Here is a 23,327-nt window from a genome sequence, read left to right as displayed (position 1 = left end):
ATCCACAACCGTGAACCACTTCATTTCAGGTTTTATATGGTTCAACAAAGTGTGAGGATCTGGGACACATGGGGCCCTACTTTCAACTGCTTTATTTACTTCCCTTAAGTCTTGAATCATCCTCCAACTCCTCCCATCAGCCTTTTTCACTGGAAATATAGGGGTGTTACACTGAGCCTCTGGTGCCCTCACCAGGATCCCTGCATCAAGCATCTCTTGTACTACAGGCCTGATTCCCTGAAGCGCGTCTGGTTTAAGGGGATACTGCTTTATCCTAGGTCTATAATCAGATTTAGCCTTAATAATAACTTCTGGAGCTGTGGTCATTAGGCCTACATCAGTTTTGCTTCGAGACCAGAAACTGTCAGGCACCTCAGCCAAACACGGATCTAACTCCTCCAGAAGTAACACTCATTCTCGGTCATCCTCCCCCATGTGAGCACGGGGAGTGGCCGTTACAACCCAATTTAAGTTTTTGTAAAAACAGCTTCCCACACTATTACTAAACCAGCCCCCTTCATCCTCATGCCAATCACAAATACTCTCAGCTTTATTCAAAAACTGCTTTAACTCCTCCCAATGCATGTCATTCGTCTTAGACACTGACAAATGAGGATTAGGTGACCATCCCTTCATGAGGCGCTTAGCTTCTGGAGGAAGACTAACAGAGCAGACTGCCTGTCCTTTCCTATCAGTATAAAGGGTCTTAAGCGTTATTCTCTGTGGCCCTAACTTCTCAAACTTCCGTACATAGTCAAAATCTGGACCTGGAGTGTATTTATAATAGAGGGTGACATGCATCTGCTCTGGGGAGAGGCTTTCTGAGTGTGGTGGTTGAGGATCAGGCAGCAGGCGCAGGAGCTGCTCTCCTGTGCGTCCAGGGTCAGGCATGGGCAGATCTAGGGACCACCAGTAATGTGGTGCCCCTTGTTTCAGCACTACATAAGAGGGGATCTCCTCCCCCGGGCCTATGGCTGCCATCCCGTTTGTAGTAGGCACTAGAGATATTTTTAATTTGCTCAACAAATCTCTGCCCAATAAATTCACAGGACAGTTAGGACACAAAACTGCCATTACCTTTTCCTGAAAGCCAGATGCCTCATCCTCAATCACAAAACTTTGGGAGAAACTGCAAGGGGTGACCTGTCCATTTGCTGATTTTACAAAAATATTTTTATCACCTTTTGTCACTCCAGGAATTCTATCCCTCAAAACTGTTCTGTCTGCTCCTGTGTCACACAAAAACTCTATTTTCACTCCATTAATTTTTAGCATTCTAATGGGCATTACCTTATTCCCTTCTGAATTATAATAAGTGTCTACAATTTCTTCAAGGTCCAGCATTTCATCTACAGTAGGGCCTAGTCATGCTTGGGGGTTAAAGGGTCCAGGTCTCCTATACTCTTCTGATCATCTGCCTTCATCTCTCCCTGAGCTCTGGTTCTGCTCATCACAATCACGGGCAAAGTGTCCTGGTCTACCGCAATTATAGTATACATCATCCTTCCATTTCCTATTTCCAAAGCCTCTTCCTGAGCTCCCTCTACCTCTGCCTCTGCCTCTGAATCCTCTCCTGTTGTACTGTGAAGGACCTCCTCCTCCCCTGTCACTCATGACATCCAGTAGTGCAAACACTGCAGCTTTTGATTGTTGTTCTGATTTATGTTTCTGTAAGTCTTGGGCATGCTGTGCATAATTCATTATTTGAGTCACTCCATCTGTGGGTGTATTAATATTTAGTTTTCGGATGTGGTGGGTGATGGACAGAAGAAACCCACTCAGCAAGGCCTGTTTCAGTTGTTGCTGATAGGGGGAAGCGACAGTGTCAGAGGGATCCAAACCACTGTTTGTCTTAAACACTTCCTCTAGCCGTCCTCTATAGTACTACACATCCTCACCTTCTTTTTGTTTACATTGGGCAATAGCTTGGTAATCAGGAGGTTTAACAAATGCATTTTTTTCTCTATCTGTCAGTAATGTAACTTGGTTGTCTAAGACTGGGTCTCCGGGGGCCAAAACCTCCCCCGCCGGAGTCCGCCCTGTATATCCTCCCCTCACTCCTCCATATCTGTGTCCTAAAGCTTTCCTGCACGCTGAGTCAATCTCCTGCCCGTCCAAATTGTAAGTTTGTCTAAGTTGTTGCAGATTTACAATCCATTGACGAACATTAACGAAGGGGTCCCCTAGCCCTTTTACTGCATCCACCAGCTCCTTACCAGGAGAAGGGGCCTGTTGTCATTCCCTACTCCAAAATGAGGGTTAGGCACTTCTATGGCTGGAAAGATGCTGGCTGGGTCAGTCAATGGTGGCCAGGGCGGCGGATCAGGACGGGGCCCCATCCTTGACCCATCGCCCTGGAGGTCCCTAAACGGGCTTAATTTTGACATGGCCTCTGCCAGTCCTTGGACCTCATCAATTAAAGGACCATACAGATTTCCTGATCTAGTGCGGCTAGGACTGATTAGAGCAGGTCCAGCCGTAGGAGGCGGGGTCGCAGCTGTCCTCGCTGCCCCCATCACAGGTGCGGCAGCCGCAGCAGCCGCTTCTTCTTGTTGAATTAACGCTATAAGTGTTCATAAATTTAGGATCCCCCATTAATTGGGGTTTACTGTTCCCCTTTCCCATAGTTGCAACTTTGGCACAAGCAAACGATCAGTCACAACAGCGTGTGGATCGTCCACTGTATCAAGCTTCTACAGGTACTAATTACCTGCGGATACAGCCGTCCACCACACTCAACTTTTCAATTTTTACTTGTGCCCAACAAATAACACACAGTTTTAATAGGTAGTGACGCTGCTCTATTCAGCCGACAATAGTCCGTCAACTACCATCAGTCACACGTTCTCATTCACTCACACGTGTTTCAGTATCCCTGATACTTTCTTTTCGTCCCTGACGAATAGCGCTTTTACTTTTCAAGTGTCCCTGACACTACTATGTCCCTGACATAGGGTTCGTCCCTGACGAACTTACAGCTGCTTTCTAGTGTCCCTGACACTGCTATGTCCCTGACATAGAAGTCAACGCAGCTCACCTATTTCTGCAGATACGTCTCTTGTCCGGCTTCCGTCAAGCAGCAGAAGTGAAGAGGATCTCTCAGGCGAGTAGACACCGACCTCCCGTCGAATTCACGAGGGTGGATTTTCCTCGATCCCCTATGGGACCGACTGTGCACAGTTTTCCAGCGTCCTCGTCCTCCTCTTCACCGTTGATGCTGTATTGGAAACCGGGCGGAAACACCAATAAATGTTGGTTCTAATCAAACATTTAAACAGAGACTTTCTTTTCTTTGTTCTAGGTTGAGCTCGTGACTGTTAGGAGATGCAAACTTGTTGCTTATCTCCGGCTGCAGCCCCGAGCCCGCTTAGAACACTTTAATTTATATCTGGAGGTGGTTACATGGGTTCCAGGCACCGTCTCACTTTACACAACAGGGGAAAGTTGAAACATAGGTTAACTTCAGAGTTCATACAGAGTTCACATCCATACATTTACATGTCTTGGTGATTTGCACAGAAAACCTGGGTTTCCTCAACTATGACATGCCTGGTTACACCCTTTACATAAATCTGTCTGCAAAATGACAATTCTCATAACACAGTTAGCAATTTACAATGCCCTTATTCTAACATCCCCTACCCAGCGATGACCAGTGGCATTTAGTCTGGCTGTGGTAAGGACATATGTCAGAGGGTTGTTGTCTGTGTAAACAGTAAAATGTGGGGCATAAAAGAGGTAGTCACGAAACCGCTCGCAGATTGCCCATTTTAAAGCTAGGAATTCCAGCTTTCCAGAGTGCATGTGGTAGTTCTTTTCTGGAGGCGTTAATGTGCGTGAGCCGTATGCGATCACCCTCATTTTGCCTGCTTGTTGTTGATACAGTACCGCTCCTAGGCCGTCTTGTGAGGCGTCACAGTGGAGTATAAATGGCTGTGTAAAATCGGGATATCCTAGAACGGGTGGCTGTGTCAAACAGTCTATAAGCTCCCTTAAAGCCTCCTGGTGACTTTCTGTCCAAATGATGGGTGTGCTAGGTGGTGATCGCCCCTTCTGTTTTGCACTGGCCTTGTTTACTCTTGCTGTAGGCACAGGAAGTGATGTTTTGTCTGTGTGCCGGGTCAATAGCTGGTATAGCGGCTTGGCTATCTTGGAAAAATTGGGAACGTAAGATCTATAGTATGAGAGGAAGCCTAACACTCGACTCAACTCCCCCACAGTGGTTGGTGTTTTGTCTTTGAGTGCTTGAACTGGGGCTATTTCAGCTGGATCCATAGTATAGCCCTGCTCTGACACCATTCGTCCCAGAAATCGAACTTGTCGCTTAAAGACATCACATTTGTGTGGACTGAGTTTAACACCATGTCTTTGGTATCTCTGGAGGACATCTCGAATGTGCTGCACATGGGTTTCAAAGGATGGCGAGTGCACTAAGTTGTCATCTAAGTAGGGCTGACAAATAGTATCCCGAAGTCCCTTTAGACAGTCCTCCATGCTCCTTTGGAACTCTGCCGGGGCTGAGCTTAAACCGAATGGTATACGGTTCCACTGATACAGGCCCCAGGGTGTTATGAAAGCTGTGAGAGGGCGACTCTCAGGGTCCAGGAATCCCTGGTGATAGGCTTTTCCCTGGTCGAGGACAGAGAACCAGGAACTGCCATGCAGGGAATCCAGCATGTCTTGAATCCTTGGGATTGGATGCCTGTCTGGTACTGATTTCCTGTTGAGTTCTCTGTAATCACAGCACAGCCTCAGTTCACCTGACCTTTTTCGAACACATACAATTGGTGACGAGTAAGGCGACCTTGACTCTGTAATCCAGCCCCGACTCAACAGATCTTGGAGATAGTCCTTTACCTCTTGATGCAAGGGCTTTGGTACTGAAATGTAAGTCTTTTTCACAGGTGTAGTGTCATGTAGTGTGATATGCATACTGAGGGAAGGGATACATCCTACATCTTTGTCATCATACGCGAATGCGCGGCACTCCTCTCGTAGCAGCTGTCTCACTATGCTCTGCTGGTCAGTGCTGAGGTGGCCTAGTTTGACTGGGGGGTCCCAGTGAGGTAACTGATGGTTGGACTGACAATTGCTGGTGACCTCATTTAACTGGAGGGGAAATCGGCTGTCATCCTTAAGACCTTCTGTTATTTTCCCAGAGTATTGAGCTGTGATTGGATGCACTGCCTTTACTTCTTCTAGATGACCCAAGATTTTGCGAGGAAATAAGGTGAGGTCTTGTTTATTGGTATTGGCAATGGATACAGGAATACATACTGCCCTTCCATGTCTGACAGTAACCAGTCCTTCTTGAATGACCAGGCCCTCTGGTAATGACGACACTTCATCTGGAACAAACAGAAGGCTCTGGCCTGCATACTGGGCTCCCACATGTGCACGAACATATGTGGTGCTTATCTGTGCTGCCGGAAGACGTATCACCTTCTTCCCTATTTGAACCGTCCCAACACTTGGGTTTTCATTGGGTGTGTGCAGTAGTTTCAGCACGGACTTGGCTGTCTTGACTGACACTGAGAAGGTTCGACTGATTTTCTGTATATTCTTTGTTTTTGAATGGCCCCTTTCCCACCTGCCCACCATTTCTTCTATCACATTGAAGCCGACAATGGGTTGCTCTGCCACATTGGGATCACTAGAGACTAACATGGGTACCAGTAGTGTCTTTGCAGGACAAGTGTCACAGTCCAGGTAGAACTCTGTCTCTATCCATCCCTCATATGGTATTTCACTTCCGTTTGCCGCTAATGCTACCAGTGGTTCAGATAGGAGCTCTGTGAGTGGTCTTAATGTGCTATGAGGGAGGTGCCTCTTCCTCCAGTTGTCGTTTATAAGACTCGCCTGAGCCCCAGTGTCCCATAAAGCTTCCACCGGTACATTGTCTAGGTGGCATTGGACCATGCATCTTCTCCCAATGAGATTGATGAGCTTGTTTTGCCGTCGAGAGGGCATGTAGCTACTAGGCTGTAGTGAGGCTGTAGTATTTTTATGCTCACCTCTTGGCTTTGTTGAGCATACTGGGTCGGCCTGCAGAAAAGAGGTGTCTATATGGGACCTGGAGAGTGATTGGGCTACTGTGGGTCCCGGCTCAGCAACCCTCTCCCGTTTCCCTGCAAATTCCTGCTTTGTCTGCAGCCACGAGAGAGGTGACCTTCTTGTCCACAGCGAAAACAATGATAGCATGTGTCTCCACTGCCTGCTTCTCTGCACACTTGGCAACCTTTGGGCCGCCTAACTGATATAGTTCTCTGTGTTGTCCCCCCAGACTCTGCACACAGTTTCTTAATCTCGAGGACCTCTGCTTTAAGGCTTTCAATAAGCTTAATCGTCTCTGGGTCTGGCCCTTTGTTCTGTGCTTGTTTCTCCCTACTACTTTTGTCACTCCCTTTACTCTGTCTTTCAGTATCTGCGTTTCCACTGTCTGTGTGTGGGTGACTGTGCGCTTCTGTATGTATTTCATTTACTCTAGGTGGCCTGGCTGGTATGTGTCTCTTGAGCTTATTTTGTCGCTCCACTTCAAGGCTAGCAGCCTCATTTATCTTCTCAATTAAAACTTCATCTGCCACATTGGAGTCGCTTAGATGTGGTTTTAACTGGAATTTGACTGCTTCACTTAGCAACCCAGTCTCTAATGACCGCAGAAACTTACGTTGAATCAGATTTGGGCTAAACTGCTCTCCTTCGTCTTCTTCACCTGACTTACAGAGCAGTTTCTCTCTTAGCTCTATAGCTCTGAACAGAAAAGCTTGAGCAGACTCTTTGGGATCTTGTGAAATGTTCATGAGTCTGTGAAGCAGCTCAGATGACGAATCCACTTTGTAATGTCCTCTTAATATGATTTTTAATGTGGGAAGAGTGAGGTCTCGCTTGACTTCTAGTAGATCTCTGAGGTGGAGGCCAGGACTAACAGCTTTTATAACAGCCTCGATGATTTCGCTGTCAGAGTAGCCCTTCTTCAGACCACTTTCAATCTGATTAGTCAAACTGGTAAAAGAGAGTTTGTCTTTCTGCCCTGCTTCCCCTATTTGACCCCATATCTTGAAGTCTTTCTTTAAAGTCACTTCAGGGACCTTAAGGGTTGCTTGGGAACTGACTTCTCTCTCACTGACCACTGTTTTATTGCTCAGCTGCGTTCCCAATGCTCCTATCTTCTCCTCTAGGACACGACGTTCTTCTGCCTGCACCTTCTGGAGTTGCTCATATTCCTGTCTAAGTCTCTCCATTTCCGTAAGTTCTGACTTTTGCAAGTCTGGTTGGACTGTGTCGTGTACGTTTAATGACTGTATGAACAACTGGAGATCACTGATGAACTGCTGGACCACCTGAGAATCTTCCCCCTTTTCAATTTCATCTATTGTGCTTTCCACAATCCGCATAAGGCCTCGACGGGTCTGTCCTTTAAACCCCTCACCTGACGGTTCACTGCACTTCAGATGATGGCACACCTTGAGGAGGTCGGTTTTATCCAGGGTCCATAGCGCTGCAATAATCTCATCCTGTAATTGCTCCATCTTGATTCTTGAGTCACTTCTGGGTTCGTCTCTTTAGTATGGCGTCTCTAATTTCAGGTCCTCCTGGCTGGCTCGCCAAATTTATGTTACACACGTCACAGATGGAGACAATCGTTGGTGTGGGAATGTTCCTTTATTATTTCTCACGTGGCCCACCTGTAGACATAAATTAATACAGTATTGATGAGCGGTGGCTTTAACCGAACTGCTTCCTGCTTACGACTGAACTGACTTGCTTTGGCCGTACTGGGCAGACTAGTCCCATGAGCAATGGCGTTCACTACAGTCATCCATGGTAATAGAAAAAGAATAAAGCACACTCTTCGTTCATAAAACCAAACATAAGATATCTGTGTCTACTAATCAAAACGAACCAGCGTAGGCTCACGTGTATCTAAACAATGCTTATAAACTCTATACACTACCACTGAAATACTGTAATAACACCTAACCACTATCACGCGGTGCTCCTAACGTGAGGCAACTCAACGTGCTTAGCTTTTGGGCTAGCTTCACTTAGCATTGCATTGACTAACCCTCTAAACAACAAAAAAATGCCACTTGGGCTAACAGAATATTGTCTTACCAATACATAACTATCTTGCTATAATATGATTGCGCGCATTGCTCACCTGTAGACATAAATTAATACAGTATTGATGAGCGGTGGCTTTAACCGAACTGCTTCCTGCTTACGACTGAACTGACTTGCTTTGGCCGTAAGAGCCTTGCTGTCAGTCCTCTCAGCGCCACTACTGCCATCAGGCGGTGTAACATGTGTATTACACTACGATTTGTCTTCATTCTACAAGTGACCTATTCCCTGTTTAAGTAGCACAATGCATAACACAACAGTACCAACCATAAATTAAACAAAATACCAGGAGGGGGGAGGTACCTTTTGCGTATGACATATCCTCAGTGCCACATTAACTTACCAAATGAATCAAAAAATACTGCTGAAATACAGTTGAATGGATGGGCCCCTGGGAAACCCATACAATGACAGTGATCTAGATACAGAAAGACCCTGACTAATGATGTAACATTTTGTTTCCTTTGATTGCTAATGTCTTGTCTTGAATGTGTTGACACTTTGTGTCAAAAGGGGGGAATGTGGTATTTTACAACAGAGCAAACGGTCACTGACTTAAACCAATGTGGGGGTTTTATACCTGGTCAAAGGGTCACGTGAATACTTTACTTAACCCATTTGATGTATGTAGTTGTCTGTTTTCTAGTTTAGTGTTTTGGGGTAGAAGGTTATAAAGAACAGCCAACAATTTGTTTCTTTGATGGTAAGAAGGCTGAAGATAGATACCTGAACAAACATGTGGGTCTGTTCAAGATTAGTCCACCCCTTTCTTGACAAACATATATAACCTGAGTACTGTAACACAAAGTCAGAGAATGCTTACTGAAGTCTTCTCTCCATGCGCATGAAATTAAACCTGAGATGATTCATCACACTTGTGGTTGTTTCTGAGACTTAGAAACTCTCAAATTTAAAGAAATTTCTACCACAACAGAAAAACAAAACTGTCAAATGTGGATTATTAAATATCAGGTCTCTTTCATCTAAATCTCTGTTAGTAAATGACTTGATAACTGATCACCAAATTGACCTACTTTATCTTACTGAAACCTGGTTAAAGCAGGATGTCTGAATGAATCAACCCCCCTCAGTCATAAAAACTGTCATGTTCCTCGAAGCACAGGTCGAGGTGAAGGAGTAGTTGCAATCTTCCACTCAAACTTATTATTAAACTTTAATTCTCAGAATACCCCTCCTTGAACCGCCACCTTATTGTGGTGGAGGGGTTTGAGTGCCCGTATGATCCTAGGAGCTATGTTGTCCGGGGCTATATGCCCCTGGCAGGGTCTCCCAAGGCAAACAGGTCCTAGGTGATGGACCAGACTGGGTCTCCCCCCATGGGGCCAAGCCGGCCAAAGCCCGAAAGAGCGACGTGGGGCCGCCTTTCTGTGGACCCACCACCCGCAGGAGGATCCATAAGGGGCTGGTGCATAGTGGATCGGGCAGTGGTCGAGGACGGGGACCTCAGCGACCAGCTCCCTGGATGCTGAAACTTGCTCTAGGGACATGGAGTCACCTCACTGGGGGGGAAGGAGCCTGAGCTTGTGCGGGAGGTACCGGCTAGAGATAGTCGGGCTCACCTCCATGCGCAGCCTGGGCTCTGGCACCCAGCTCCTTGAGAGAGGCTGGACTCTCTTCTACTCTGGAGTTGCTCACAGTGAGCGGCGGCGAGCTGGTGTGGGCTTGCTCATAGCTCCCCAGCTCAGCCGCCACGTGTTGGAGTTTTCCCCCCAGAGTGAAAGGGTCGTTTCCCTGCGCCTTCGGGTCGGGGGTAGGTCTCTCACTGTTGTTCCGGCCAACAGTGCAGAGTACCCGGCCTTTTTGGAGTCTCTCGGGGGGGGGTGCTGAAAGGTGCTCCTACCGGGGACTCCATAATTCTGTTGAGGGACTTCAACGCTCACGTGGGCAGCGACAGTTAAACCTGGAGGGGCGCGATTGGGAGGAACGGCCTCCCCGATACGAACTCGAGTGGTGTTCTGTTGCTGGACTTCTGTGCTAGTCACAGTCTGTCCATAACGAACACCATGTTCAAGCATAAGGGTGTCCATTAGTGCACATGGCACCAGGACACCCTAGGCCGGAGGTCAATGTTCAACTTTGTAGTCGTGTCGTCTGACCTTCGGCCGTATGTCTTGGACACTCGGGTGAAGAGAGAGGGGCAGAGCTGTCAACTGATCACCACCTGGTGGTGAGTTGGATTCACTGGCGGAGGAGGAAGTGGGACAGACTTGGCAGGCCCAAACGTATTGTGAGGGTCTGTTGGGAATGTTTGGCCGAACCCGCTGTCAGAGGGGTCTTTAACTCACAACTCCGAGAGAGCTTCTACCAGATCCCGGGGGAGGCTGGGGACATTGAGTCCGAATGGACCATGTTTTCCACCTCCATTGTCGATGCGGCGGCTAGGAGCTGTGGCCGTAAGGTTTTGGGTGCCTGTCATGGCGGCAATCCCCGAACCCGGTGGTGGACACCGGAGGTAAGGGATGCTGTCAAGCTGAAGAAGGAGTCCTACCGAGCTTGGTTGGCTTGTGGGACTCCCGAAGCAGCTGACAGGTTTTTGCCGCCGTCACCGCCAAAAACTCGGGTATGGGAGGAGTTCGGTGAGGCCATGGAGAAGGACTACCTGTTGGCTCCGAAAAGATTCTGGCAAACCGTCCGGCGCCTCAGGAGGGGGAAACAGTGCCCTACCAACACTGTTTACAGTGGAAGTGGGGAGCTGCTGACCTCGACTAAGGATATTGTCAGACGGTGGAAGGAATACTTCAAGGATCTCCTCAATCCCGTCAACACGTCTTCCATAATGGAAGCAGGGGCCAGGGATTCAGAGGCTGATCCATCCATCACCCAAGCCGAAGTCACTGAGGTAGTTCGGCTGCTCCTCAGTGGTAAAACACTGGGGGTGGATGAGATCCGCCCCGAGTACCTCAAGTCTCTGGATGTTGTTGGGCTGTCATGGCTGACACGCCTGTGCAACATCGCGTGGCATTCAGGGACAGTACCCCTGGATTGGCAGACCGGGGTGGTGGTTCCTCTTTTTAAGAAGGGGGACCGGAGGGTGTGTTCCAACTATAGAGGGATCACACTCCTCAGCCTCCCGGGGAAGGTCTATGCCAGTGTGCTGGAGAGGAGGATCCGGCCGGTGGTCGAACCTCGGATCCAGGAGGAACAATGCGGTTTCCATCCTGGCCGTGCAACACTGGACCAGCTCTACACACTCTCGAGGGTGCTTGAGAGTTCATGGGAGTTTGCCCAACCAGTCCACATGTGTTTTGTGGACTTGGAGAAGGCATTCGACCGGGTCCCTCGTGACATCCTGTGGGAGGTGCTCCAGGAGTATGGGGTCCGGGGCCCTTTGCTGAGGGCTATCCGGTCTCTGTACAAACGGAGCAGGAGCTTGGTTCTCAGTGCCGGTAGTAAGTCAGACCTGTTCCCAGTGCACGTTGGACTCCGGCAGGGCTGCCCTTTGTCACCGGTTCTGTTCACTGTTTTTATGGACAGAATTTCTAGGCATAGCCAGGGGCCGGAGGGAGTCCAGTTTGGGGACCACAGGATTTCATCTCTGCTTTTTGCAGATGATGATGTCTTGTTGGCTCTATCGAGCCAGGATCTCCAGCATGCACTGGGGCGGTTTGCAGCCGAGTGTGAAGCGGCTGGGATGAGAATCAGCACCTCCAAGTCCAAGGCCATGGTACTCAACCAGAAAAAGGTGGCTTGCCATCTCCAGGCCAGGGGAGAGATTCTGCCTCAAGTGGAGGAGTTTAAGTATCTCAAGGTCTTGTTCACAAGTGAGGGAAGGACGGAATGTGAGATTGACAGACGGATCGGGGCATCGGCAGCAGTAATACGGTTGGTGTAGCGGTCCGTTGTGGTGAAGAAGGAACTGAGCCGGAAGGTGAAGCTCTCGATTTACCGGTCGATCTACGTTCCTACTCTCACCTATGGTCATGAGCTCTGGGTCATGACCGAAAGAACAAGATCCGATACAAGCGGCTGAAATGAGCTTTCGTCCGCAGGGTGGCCGGGCGCTCCCTTAGAGATAGGGTGAGGAGCTCGGTCACCCGGGAGGAGCTCGGAGTAGAGCCGCTGCTCCTCCAGATCAAGAGGAGTCAGTTGAGGTGGCTCGGGCATCTGTTTTGGATGCCTCCTGGGCGCCTCCCTGGGGAGGTGTTTCGGGCACGTCCCACCGGGAGGAGGCCCCGGGGAAGACCCAGGACACGCTGGAGGGACTATGTCTCCCGGCTGGCATGGGAAAGCCTTGGTGTCCCCCCAGAAGAGCTGGAGGAAGTGTCCAGGGAAAAGGAAGTCTGGGTATCCCTGATTCGGCTACTGCCCCCGCGACCCGGTCCCGGATAAGTGGAAAAAGATGGATGGATGGATGAATTCTCAGAATAATTATAACTCATTTGAGAGCCTCACTCTTAGTCTCGGGCATCCAAACTGGAAAACACAAAAACCAGTTCTACTTGTCATTGTGTACCGTCCACCTGTCCCTTACTCAGAGTTTTTAACCCTCTGGGGTCGACACACGCGCCGGCACGTTTTGACGCATCTTTTTCTGATAAGGCCGAAACAAACTTAAATTACTCTGTCAATTCTGATCGTACAGATAAAAGAAGTATATCATTCAAATCTGTAAAGGGTCTAGTTTTAGAGGTATACCATCATAATAACAACAAAACGTTGTGCTTTTTTTAAATAAAGAAAGCCGACAGGGTGCGCTCTCGGACTTTTCTGTCTCTGCATTTCTCTTCACAGACGCGTAAATAAAACAACCAGAATCTCAGCGAATACTTGCCTCATAAAAATAAGAATTATATGGCTAGAAAGCTTGAAATGTTTTCTTTTGAGTGAAACAATTCAAGTCAAAAACAAATCATCACTTTTTATTTAATCCATATGAACGTAAGAAGTCCGTTTTTTCCTGTCTCACCTCATTACAGGTAATGCGGTCCCGCCTTGTACACTGTCCACTGTTCACATGTAAATAATCTCAGGTGAACCAGGTAAATATGTGCACGCCCCCGAGAAATGACACAAAATATCAAACTTCATCATAGAATTTACTCACTTTTTCTGCGCGTTTGGATGATGGCGCGTTACGCACGTGAAGCGGCACTCCTTACATTCCACACAGAGACAAATAGTTTAGTTTGTCCTCAGAGTAAAAACACTGATTTTAACTCAAATGAGGATCGTTTGGCTCCTCATTGTGTTGTATTGTACTGCACTAATCCGTCCCATCAACATTGACTGAAAGGCTCATTATGCGCGTCTGTGTCTGGTCGTTCAGTGCGTCTTTTGTGTTCTCAGGTAAATCACATGACTATTCATCCTCAGACACACCCTCTTGCATATGGCCTTTCTGGACAAAAAGTGTCTTAGAAAATTTAAATCAGTGTATTGTTTACTGTGAATGTGTGAACAAGATGACATTCACAGCACTCTGAAGTAAACACTTTAGCCTACAACATGCTGGTCTCCAAAGTCTTGGAGATGTTCTGTTTGTGTTTTATGGTCTTATTTCAGTGAGTAAACAATTGTAGTTTTTCACTAGCCATGCATAAACACTTTTTTCTCAAAAACACAATAATGTATAAACTTGCTGCTCACATATTATTGTAGCCAATTTTGTGCTGATTACAGTGTTATTAGACTTTAGACATTAATATGTTTAAAAAACACTGAAAAAAGCACAAATGTCAGGACATGTCAAAATTTGTCCAGGCCCCAAAAACCCCCTCAGACCCCAGAGGGTTAACTGAATTCCCAGACGTCCTGTCTGATTTAGTGCTTAGTTCAGATAAAGTTATTATAGTGGGAGATTTTAACATTCATGAGGATGTTGAAAATAACAGCCTCAGCATTGCATTTAATTCTATATTAGATTCAATTGGTTTCGCTGAAAATGTTAATAAACCCACCCACTGTTTCAATCTCACCCTTGATCTTGTTCTGACCTATGGCATCGAAATTGAACATCTAATAGTTTTTACCCAAAATCCTATTTTGTCAGATCATTCTTTAATAACTTTTGAATTTAAGATGATGGATCATGCAGCGTTTGGAAGAAAATTCCACTACAGCAGATGTTTATCTGACAACGCTGTTAATAAATTTAAGAAAATGATTCCATCTTTATTTACATCTATGCCAAGTATAAACATAGTGGAGGGCAGCTGCTTAGATCCCACTCCCTACTAAATTGATCATATTGTTGACAGTGCTGTAGCCTCACTGCGTGAAACGCTTGATACTGTGGCCCCTCTGAAAAAGAAGTTAGTGAATCAGAGGAGATTAGCCCCATGGTATAATTTACATATTTGTGCCTTAAAGCAGGCATCACGAAGGCTGGAAAGGAAGTGGCGTTCCACAAATTTAGAGGAAATTTTTCTAGCCTGGAACAGTCTACTGTTGAGTTCGCTTTTAACTTACCAAGGTCTGTTTGATGAGGAAGTACACAAAGACGTCTGGAGTGGTTCAGCTGATTATAGGTTTTATTTAAAACTGTACAGAGCGCTCTGGAGATCAACCCTCATGGGACACACGGAGAGATCTGAGCTATAGGGGGAAACTATAGAATAGATATAGCTGATGGCTACCCCCCACATACCAGTACTTTTCCACAAAAGGAATTCGGACCATTACCTTATATGGTGTTGTTATTCCCTTTTGTCTCCCCTCATAGTGAAGACATAGTGAAGAGCAGTGATCCTGTCACGTGTCTAAAACATACAGGAGTACACTTTACACACTATGCTGCATACTAGTCACACAAAGTGTGTCTGCATTCCCACACTACTAACATATAAAAAAGCTCTCCGTAAAGCCAGAACTGCATACTATTCATCACTAATAGAGGAAAATAAGAACAATCCCAGGTTTCTTTTCAGCACTGTAGCCAGGCTGACAAAAAGTCACAGCTCTGTTGAGCCCAGTGTTCCCTTAGCACTCAGCAGTAATGAATTTATGAGTTTCTTTACAAATAAAATCACAACTATTAGAGATAAAATTCAGCAGATGCTTCCTATACCTGTACTACTACTGTAGTAGCTCTTGAATCATCTGTAGGACCTCAGTTATGTTTAGACTGCTTCTCTCCCATAGATCTCTCTGAATTTACATCAGTAGTTGCTTCATTTAAATCATCAACTTGTCTCTTAGACCCAATCCCGACTAGACTGCTTAAATTAGACTGCCATTAATGAACTCATCTTTATTAGACTTAGTAAATTTATCTCTAGTATCAGGCTACGTACCACAGGCCTTTAAGACTGCAGTGATCAAACCCTTACTCAAAAAGCCTAGTCTTGATCCAGGAGTCTTGGCTAATTATAGACCAATATCCAACCTGCCATTTATTTCTAAAATCCTAGAAAAACTTGTTGCTAAGCAGCTATCAGACCACTTACACAGGAATGAACTATTTGAAGATTTTCAATCAGGATTTAGAGCACATCATAGTACAGAAACAGCACTGTTAAAAGTTACCAAAGATCTTCTCTTAGCCTCAGATAATGGACTTGTTTCTATACTTGCCCTCCTAGACCTTAGTGCTGCATTCGACCACAACATCTTATTACAGAGACTGGAGCATGTGACTGGTATCAGAGGAACAGCGTTAAAATGGTTCCAATTCTATTTATCGGACAGATTCCAGTTTGTTCATGTCCATGATGAACCTTCCACTCGAACAAAAGTTAGTTATGGAGTTCCACAAGGCTCTGTGCTAGGACCGATTCTTTTCACCCTGTACATGCTTCCTCTAGGCTATGTCATTAGGAAGCACTCTATTAATTACCACTGCTATGCAGATGACACTGTATCTATCTATTAAACCTGTTAACACAAACCAGTTAACTAACTTACATAAAGGCCTGGATGACCAGTAACGTTTTACTCTTAAACTCAGAGAAAACAGAAGTCATTATATTTGGGCCAAAAAATCTCAGAAATAACTTTTGTCAAATTATAGCTACTTTAGATGGCATAGCCCTGGCCGCCAGCACTACTGTGAAAAACCTTGGAGTTATTTTTGACCAGGACATGTCCTTTAACTCACATAAAACAAATCTCTAGAACTGCATTCTTTCACCTGCGCAACATTTCCAAAATTAGGAACATCCTGTCTCAAAATGATGCAGAAAAACTAGTCCATGCATTTGTTACCTCAAGGCTAGATTACTGTAACTCATTACTATCTGGATGTCCCAATATCTCCATAAAAAGCCTCCAGTTAATCCAGAATGCTACAGCCAGAGTCCTGACAGGAACTAGCAAGAGAGATCATATTTCTCCTATATTAGCTTCTCTTCATTGGCTCCCTGTAAAATCCAGAATAGAATTTAAAATCCTTCTTCTCACATACAAATCCCTTCATAATCAAGCTCCTTCATACCTTAAAGACCTCATAATACCATGTTATCCCAATAGACCACTTCGCTCTCAGAGTGCAGGTCTACTTGAGGTTCCCAGAGTTTCCAAAAGCAGAATGGGAGGCAGAGCCTTTAGTTGTCAAGCTCCACTCCTGTGGAACCAGCTCCCAGCCTGGGTTCAGGAGGCAGACACTCTCTGTACTTTTAAGGCTAGACTTAAAACCTTCCTCTTTGACAAAGCATATAGTTAGGGCTGGCTTCAGGCAACCCTGAACCATCCCTTAGTTATGCTGCTTATAGGCCTAGACTGCCCGAGGACCATCGGTACCTCTCTCTCTGTACCTTCTGCAGGTGTCCCTGGTCCTGGAGCTATTTATCACTGATGTGCAGTTACTGGCCCCACCAACCAGCAGTGTCTATTTGTTGTTTATTGTTGCTGTTCTTTTCTCTCTCCTCTATCCACTCACCCCAACCAGTCGAGGCAGATGGCTGTCCAAACTGAGCCCGGTTCTGCAGGAGATTTTTTCTTCCATTAAAGGGAGTTTTTCCTCTCCACTGTCGCCAAGTGCTGCTCATAAGGAATTCTTTTCACAAATAGACCCAGAGGACGAACTTTGGTAAGAATATATAGAAGTTTTACTTGCAAGGCGTAACAGTCTCACAGCACCTTGGTACAGCATGAGAGTCACTGGCTGCTTTCAGCCCAATACATCAGTTTTCATGGTGACACAAAAGGGAGGTGATTTCCCACAGAAAGACATCTGGGCCGTTATCAAATAGTCAAGGTTAGAGCAAACTGTGCTCACTGAGAGTGACAAGATCACAAATACAAATCTAAGATGATTAGCATGTTAAAATATAACTTATAGAAGTGAGAAATAAATGTCATAACTTTCTGTCTTTATGGGCTGTTAGAGAAATTAAAATGTTACCCTCAGGTTTGTTAATCCACTTTACTTTAATGTAAGTCAAAAGCACTGTTGAGTAGGGCCTGTTACCTCTTGTCTCTTCCTAAGGTCAGTCTGTTCTGACCTTCACTTTCTGATAAGACACTTAGTATCGAAACCCAGATGTTTTGCAGTTTAATGGAAAACTGCCTCCTCTTTCTTCTTTTATCACATGACTGTTTGTATCATAGTATTAAAATGATGTGCTGCCCAGCTAAGAGCCAGTGATCCTCATGCTGTACCAAGGTGCTGTGTGACTGTTACTCCTTGCAAGTAAAACTTCTATATAATCTTACCGAAGTTCGTCCTCTGAGTCTATTTGTTAAAAGAATTTACCTAACAACTTGGGAGCTCGTCCGGGATCGCAATATCTCCTCTTCCTTCCAGGTTTGGACCTACAAACCGTGCACGGGGGAGTCTAACTCCTGACTGAAAGCCCTCCGCCCCGGTCCCATAAGGGAACGGTTTGGAGCATTGAGAGGCTAGGATCTGCTGTGAGGGGAGAGGAGTGATGCGATTGAACTTTGAAAGGAGAGACCAGAGACGGACTCCTGTAAGGTAAGAGAAATTTAATTTGGTAAAACTGAGTAGAGTCTCAGTGGGTCTAATTCAAACAAAACTGTCACCTGAGTAGAGTCAGGGAATTAGGGCCCAAACAAAGCAGTGTGAAGGGAGTCCCTGGGGGTTTCTGGCTCTCTGGGAGCCCTGGGTGGTCCTGGGTCCTTCAGGTCATGCAAGCTGAGTAGAGTCTCAGTGAATTGTGGTCTCATATCAGGCTGAGAGGTTGGTGATTTCAAAACGAGTCACTGACTAAAAATATCATTGACTTGACTTGAGTTCTGGAATTCGAACAAAACTGAAATTTGTGTGGCTTGGGGGACACTGGCTCAAACGTATTCGGGTATAACCGAGCAGGGCTTTCAGGAAATCAGAAACTCGGGATGAACCCGAGGTCTGTGGGAGACCCAAAGTAAACTAACCCCGCGGTCTGTGGGAGACCCGGAACAAAAAGGAGCCCCGGTGCGTGTCGATAGTGCTTTTGAGGATAAGGCCAAGAGAGAGTATTGGTACCAAGGGAAGAATATAAAAGCATAGAAATAATTAATGTGATATAAAGCAAGTTAATCAGCTGCTCCATCTCCTCCAATCAGATCAGTAACTAAACAATAACAGTAATTAAATTAATTTAAAAAACAAAAAGGGGGGATAAGGAGCCTGTTAAAATAATAAGTGTAGGCCTACAATAATTATAATAATAATAAATAAATGAGTAGCAGTGAGTAAAAACAAATAGTAACTGAATATAAAATAATAATAATAATAATAATAATGATAATAAAATGGGTAATAAGAATACAAAATTAGAAGAACTAGTCACCGGTGACACAAAATTGATGCATCAAAAGGATCCTAAAAAATATAGAAAAATTAGAAAAAATGGAAAAATAATAATATGGTTTTTCGGGGAAGTGAAACTGTGAGGACTGTAGAAACTTAGTAAAGGACATAAAAACAAACAAACAATGTCATGCTGTAGACCACCTCCTCATCCTAATAATCCACCACCGGCTCAGCTTCCTCCGTACACCCAGGGAGAAGAGGGTGCTGTCGGTGGAGCAACATCACCTCCCACAGCACCTTCTGATCCTGTGCCTCGGCCTCAATCTCCTTATGCAGAAGATTGTGAGGGAGTGCTGGCTTATTTTAACAGACTGAAAGAGGTGTTTAACACTCACAGTGGAATATCAGTACCTGAAGGTGCTGCACTGAATGGGGATGGGCCTTATGCACAGCAGTTAAAGAATGCCTTCTTTAATGGCTTCAAACCTGAAATTTCAGGATTTATTCGAAAGCATCAAATTGGCTGGTGAACTTGTGTCCTAACAGAGACGAAGAATTATGCTGTGCATGTGACCACTGTTCTCCAAAAAAGAGCAAAAGCACAAAAGAAAGTTAGAAAAACAGCTGAAGTGTTTTTCACTAACTATGATAATGAAATGGTTTCTGAGTGTTATTTTCAGGGGGACAAGCTATGGCTTGATGTGCTCAAGGCAGGGGGCGGGGACAAGGTCGTGTCCGGAGACCTGGCAGACAGCAGATAGTTAATCATGACTACTGCTACGTCTGTGGAAAAGCAGGACACTGGGCCAAGAGCTGCCCACAGAGAAAGACATGCCCTGAGCACCAGGAGGGAGGAGCAGGCTACTGTGCATGACTAGACAGCAAAAAAGGTCAGATGCAAAATACACACACTGAACAGAATAGAGAGATACGAGACACACATCTGACTGAAACTGTATGAAGAAAAACCAAAAGTGACGTTGGTGCAATGAGTTAAAATAAAATTCCTGTGTGACACAGGAGCTTGTAGGTCAGTTCTTAGTAATCCACCAGACAAACTCAAAATGACTACAAAAGAACACATTTTAGTAAAAGATGTAGGAGCAGCATGCAGACTACAACCTGAGGAAAAGAAACTGTTCAAATTGTGGGTGAGCCCACACATTTCACTTGCTAAACCTTCAACATCTGAGTGGAAAGATTTAGGAGCATTTGTAACCAGGGCTGAAGAGGTGGGGACCGCCTGGGAGCCAGTCCCAGGTGACCCTCATGCTTTCTACAACCGCACTGTAGACACATATAGCAAAAGATTGAACTGGTGTACAATCACAACAAATGCTAAACATCTAAGTGTAAAAGAATGACTAGAAGTGTTCACTCTAACAACAGAGGAAGAAGATCAATTAAAGGAAATTCCCTCATATTTATGGTCTACAGGAGCAGCAGATGTAGGGAGAATAAAAGGAGTAGAACCAGTTAAAATAACACCAAAAGGTACCTTCAGGCCCTTTCAAAGACAATATCCACTAAAACCTGAAACTGCTGAAAGAATTAAACCAGTATTTGACTCATTACTAAAAGCAGGCATTACCAGAGATACCTAGAGCTCCACTGGTACCAGACCCCCACACCCTGCTGAATGACGTCAAGCCCAGCTCAAAGTGGTTCACTGTCATTGATGTGGCAAATGTATTTTTCTCTATTGAAGTTGACAAACAATGACAATTCTGGTTTGCATTTGAGTTTTCGGGCAAAAAATGGATTTGGAAGCAGGTTCTGCAGGGTTATTGTGAGTCTCCTACCATCTTTTCTCAAGTAAAGTCTGCTAATAAGGCATGCTGCCAAGCTTCAGCCGTGTGCCACTACCACTACAAACTCGAGGTCCCCATCTGACTGAGTCATCATTACTCTGGATCACTTGAGAAACTTCATCTATGAGGATATCTCCGTCGTAGCCATTATGGGACCTTAAAACCACTTGCACATCGCTAACCAAAGAGGGCCCTCTCAACACAACATTCAACACACTCCCTGGACGTGACACATCAATAGCCCTATTTATAACAGTGGTCAGATGCTCCCTAACAAGCATCGGATTCTGTTCAGGATGGGCATCAATGTCGACATCTCTGAAATGAATAGGCTGTCTCAGCTCTATACCATTAAATGCTGGAATATTCATGACAGTAATTACACCTGCCCCATGCTGGAGAGCGCTAGGGCGGGGGGAATTGTTATCAGTAGACCCACCAGCCAGAGGAGGGTCTGAAATCAGTGAACCAGCCACAGAGGCCTGCTACCCCTGCAGCAGGTGAGGAGGCTCTGAATCAGCATCAGCACCGCCAACAACATCATCAGATAGCATACAATGATCATCTGGATCCTCAGCAGGTAGTGGGTTCTGCTGACCCTGCTTATGTGTAGGACTAGTAACATGCATCAGACAGGTAGGCTCTGAATCACCATCAGCATCAGCACCAACAACAACTTCATCATCATCTGCAACATCACATACTGTCCTCTGATCATTTGCGTGCTCAACAACGACAACACTAGGGACATTAGGTGTCAGAGTCGGGTGTTTAGCCATGCCACCCTGTGGAAGAAGGCTAATTCTTCGCTTGAGCTGTACAAACTTTTGGTGGGTGTTTTCAGACCATCTGTTGAAATCGGCAGCACTTAATGGTGCATTGAGATATTCGGAGTTTGGTGGAGGATGAGTGTTCAACATTTTCATGAATTGAGTATTTTTTGCACGCATCTCGACAGCCCAGCGTGAGAATTCAGCATGTGACATTGTATTCCTGAATGTAGCATTAACAACAGAGTCGGTATTTTGGTTATCATACCCTGCCATTTTTGTCTAAAGTGGTGGAAAGCAGATGTTTCTGTTTCTGTTATGTGTTTCTGTTATGTAGTCGGTAAACTCTGCAACTGTATGCGAAACATACGCTTCTAGACGTGTGTGATGTGAGAAACTGTTTCACCCCACTGCTCAGCTCTCTCACAGCGTCACAGAGGTTTGACAATAGTTCAGCAGTGTTCTGATTTACAAAGAATGTGTTATCACTACTAGGCTGTGGAGCAACATCCGATGCACCAGCAGGTGCCACAGCTACAGAAGCAATATCACGGGCTGACACAACACTAATCTCATCACTGTCTGAGTCTGATGAAGAAGCCTCTGAGTCGCTTGTGTCTGTACCACTAGCTAGTAATTTAAGCATAGACCAATGTTTACCGCCCTTCCGGACCAGGTCGACAGGCGGAGAAGTGACACAGGGCGTATGCAAAAGCGACCTCTCACTCACTACCTCAGCCGGCAGTGTGGAGCCCTGACTGGATAGCAAATCGCTAAAGTTTATGGTAGGAAAACATACAGCCATATAACCTTGAGATGAAATACTCACATCCTCCTGATCGCCTTGAGTTGAATCAGCTGCAGCGGATTCCTCCTGAGCACACTGTGTCCATACTGCGGTGTCCTCCTGATCACGTGGAAACTGCAGCTTCTGTTGCTGCTCCAGGAAGTGTGTTGCGGTTGCCGCTCTTGGAGTCCTGTATGCAGGGGCGGCTCTCGGTCTCTTAGCCGGATGAAAATCATCTAGATATAAGCACAGACAAATCGATTTTAAAAAAAAGTATTTAAATATGGTTATAAACAACCAGTTTATTTAAATGTGTTGAGATGCAATTTTTATCAATTTCGTACCCTCGCTATTGTAATCACAGAGTCGTATGCGCGGAGTTATCACACGCTCCCGACGGAGATCCGCCGGTCCGGGGCGATCTTCCTCTCTCAGCAGACCGTTGGGGGTCACCGGATGCCCACTGAGCTCTCGGTATAGACTGCATTACCAGATTGTTTAAAAGATAATCAGCTACACCCCACCGATAAAACAATACTTCATCTTTTTTTTTTTTAATATAAACCTACCACCATATGCATACTCACCCTAACTGTGTATTTCAGTTAAAATCGTACGCTCTCTGCGTCTCTTTAAAGACAGACGGCCTCTTTGCGGCCCTGCAGGATTTTCTGCAAAGCACACCAACAATTTGAAACAATCAGGAGTTCCTGTTAGCATTAAGCAATGACCCTACTTTAAGCACAAATACTTACCTTTATCACGCAGGTATTCCGTTTATCTGTTTCAACGCGGCCCGGGGCGCTGGATCCTGTTGAGCGGCCCCATATTTCCATTAGATCCACATCAGTAACAGTCACCCCCAAAATAAAATACTGTATAAAAATCATTATAAAAGAAGAATGCATACCTCCAGCAGCTTACGGGGGCGGAGAATCCTTATCCAGCAACGAAATGGTTGTGCCACCTGATGGAGTCACGCTGTTTTGAAATACAACGTATTCAATGCATATGATCTCATATACTCACTATTAAATCGATGAACAAAGGACACACGTACCTGAAGGAAAGATCAGCATGTTTGTTTCCCACAGTTTTTATTAATAAACAAGCAGTAGAAAAGGCAGCCTTGCGCTTGTTGCAGGTATTTAAACACCCCCTGAACCGTGGTACACACA

The sequence above is a fragment of the Mastacembelus armatus genome, chromosome 22 (genome assembly GCF_900324485.2).
Source record: "Mastacembelus armatus chromosome 22, fMasArm1.2, whole genome shotgun sequence".
Classification (NCBI taxonomy): domain Eukaryota; kingdom Metazoa; phylum Chordata; class Actinopteri; order Synbranchiformes; family Mastacembelidae; genus Mastacembelus; species Mastacembelus armatus.
The sequence above is the reverse complement of the archived record's forward strand: the minus strand, read 5'-3'. Positions refer to the sequence as shown.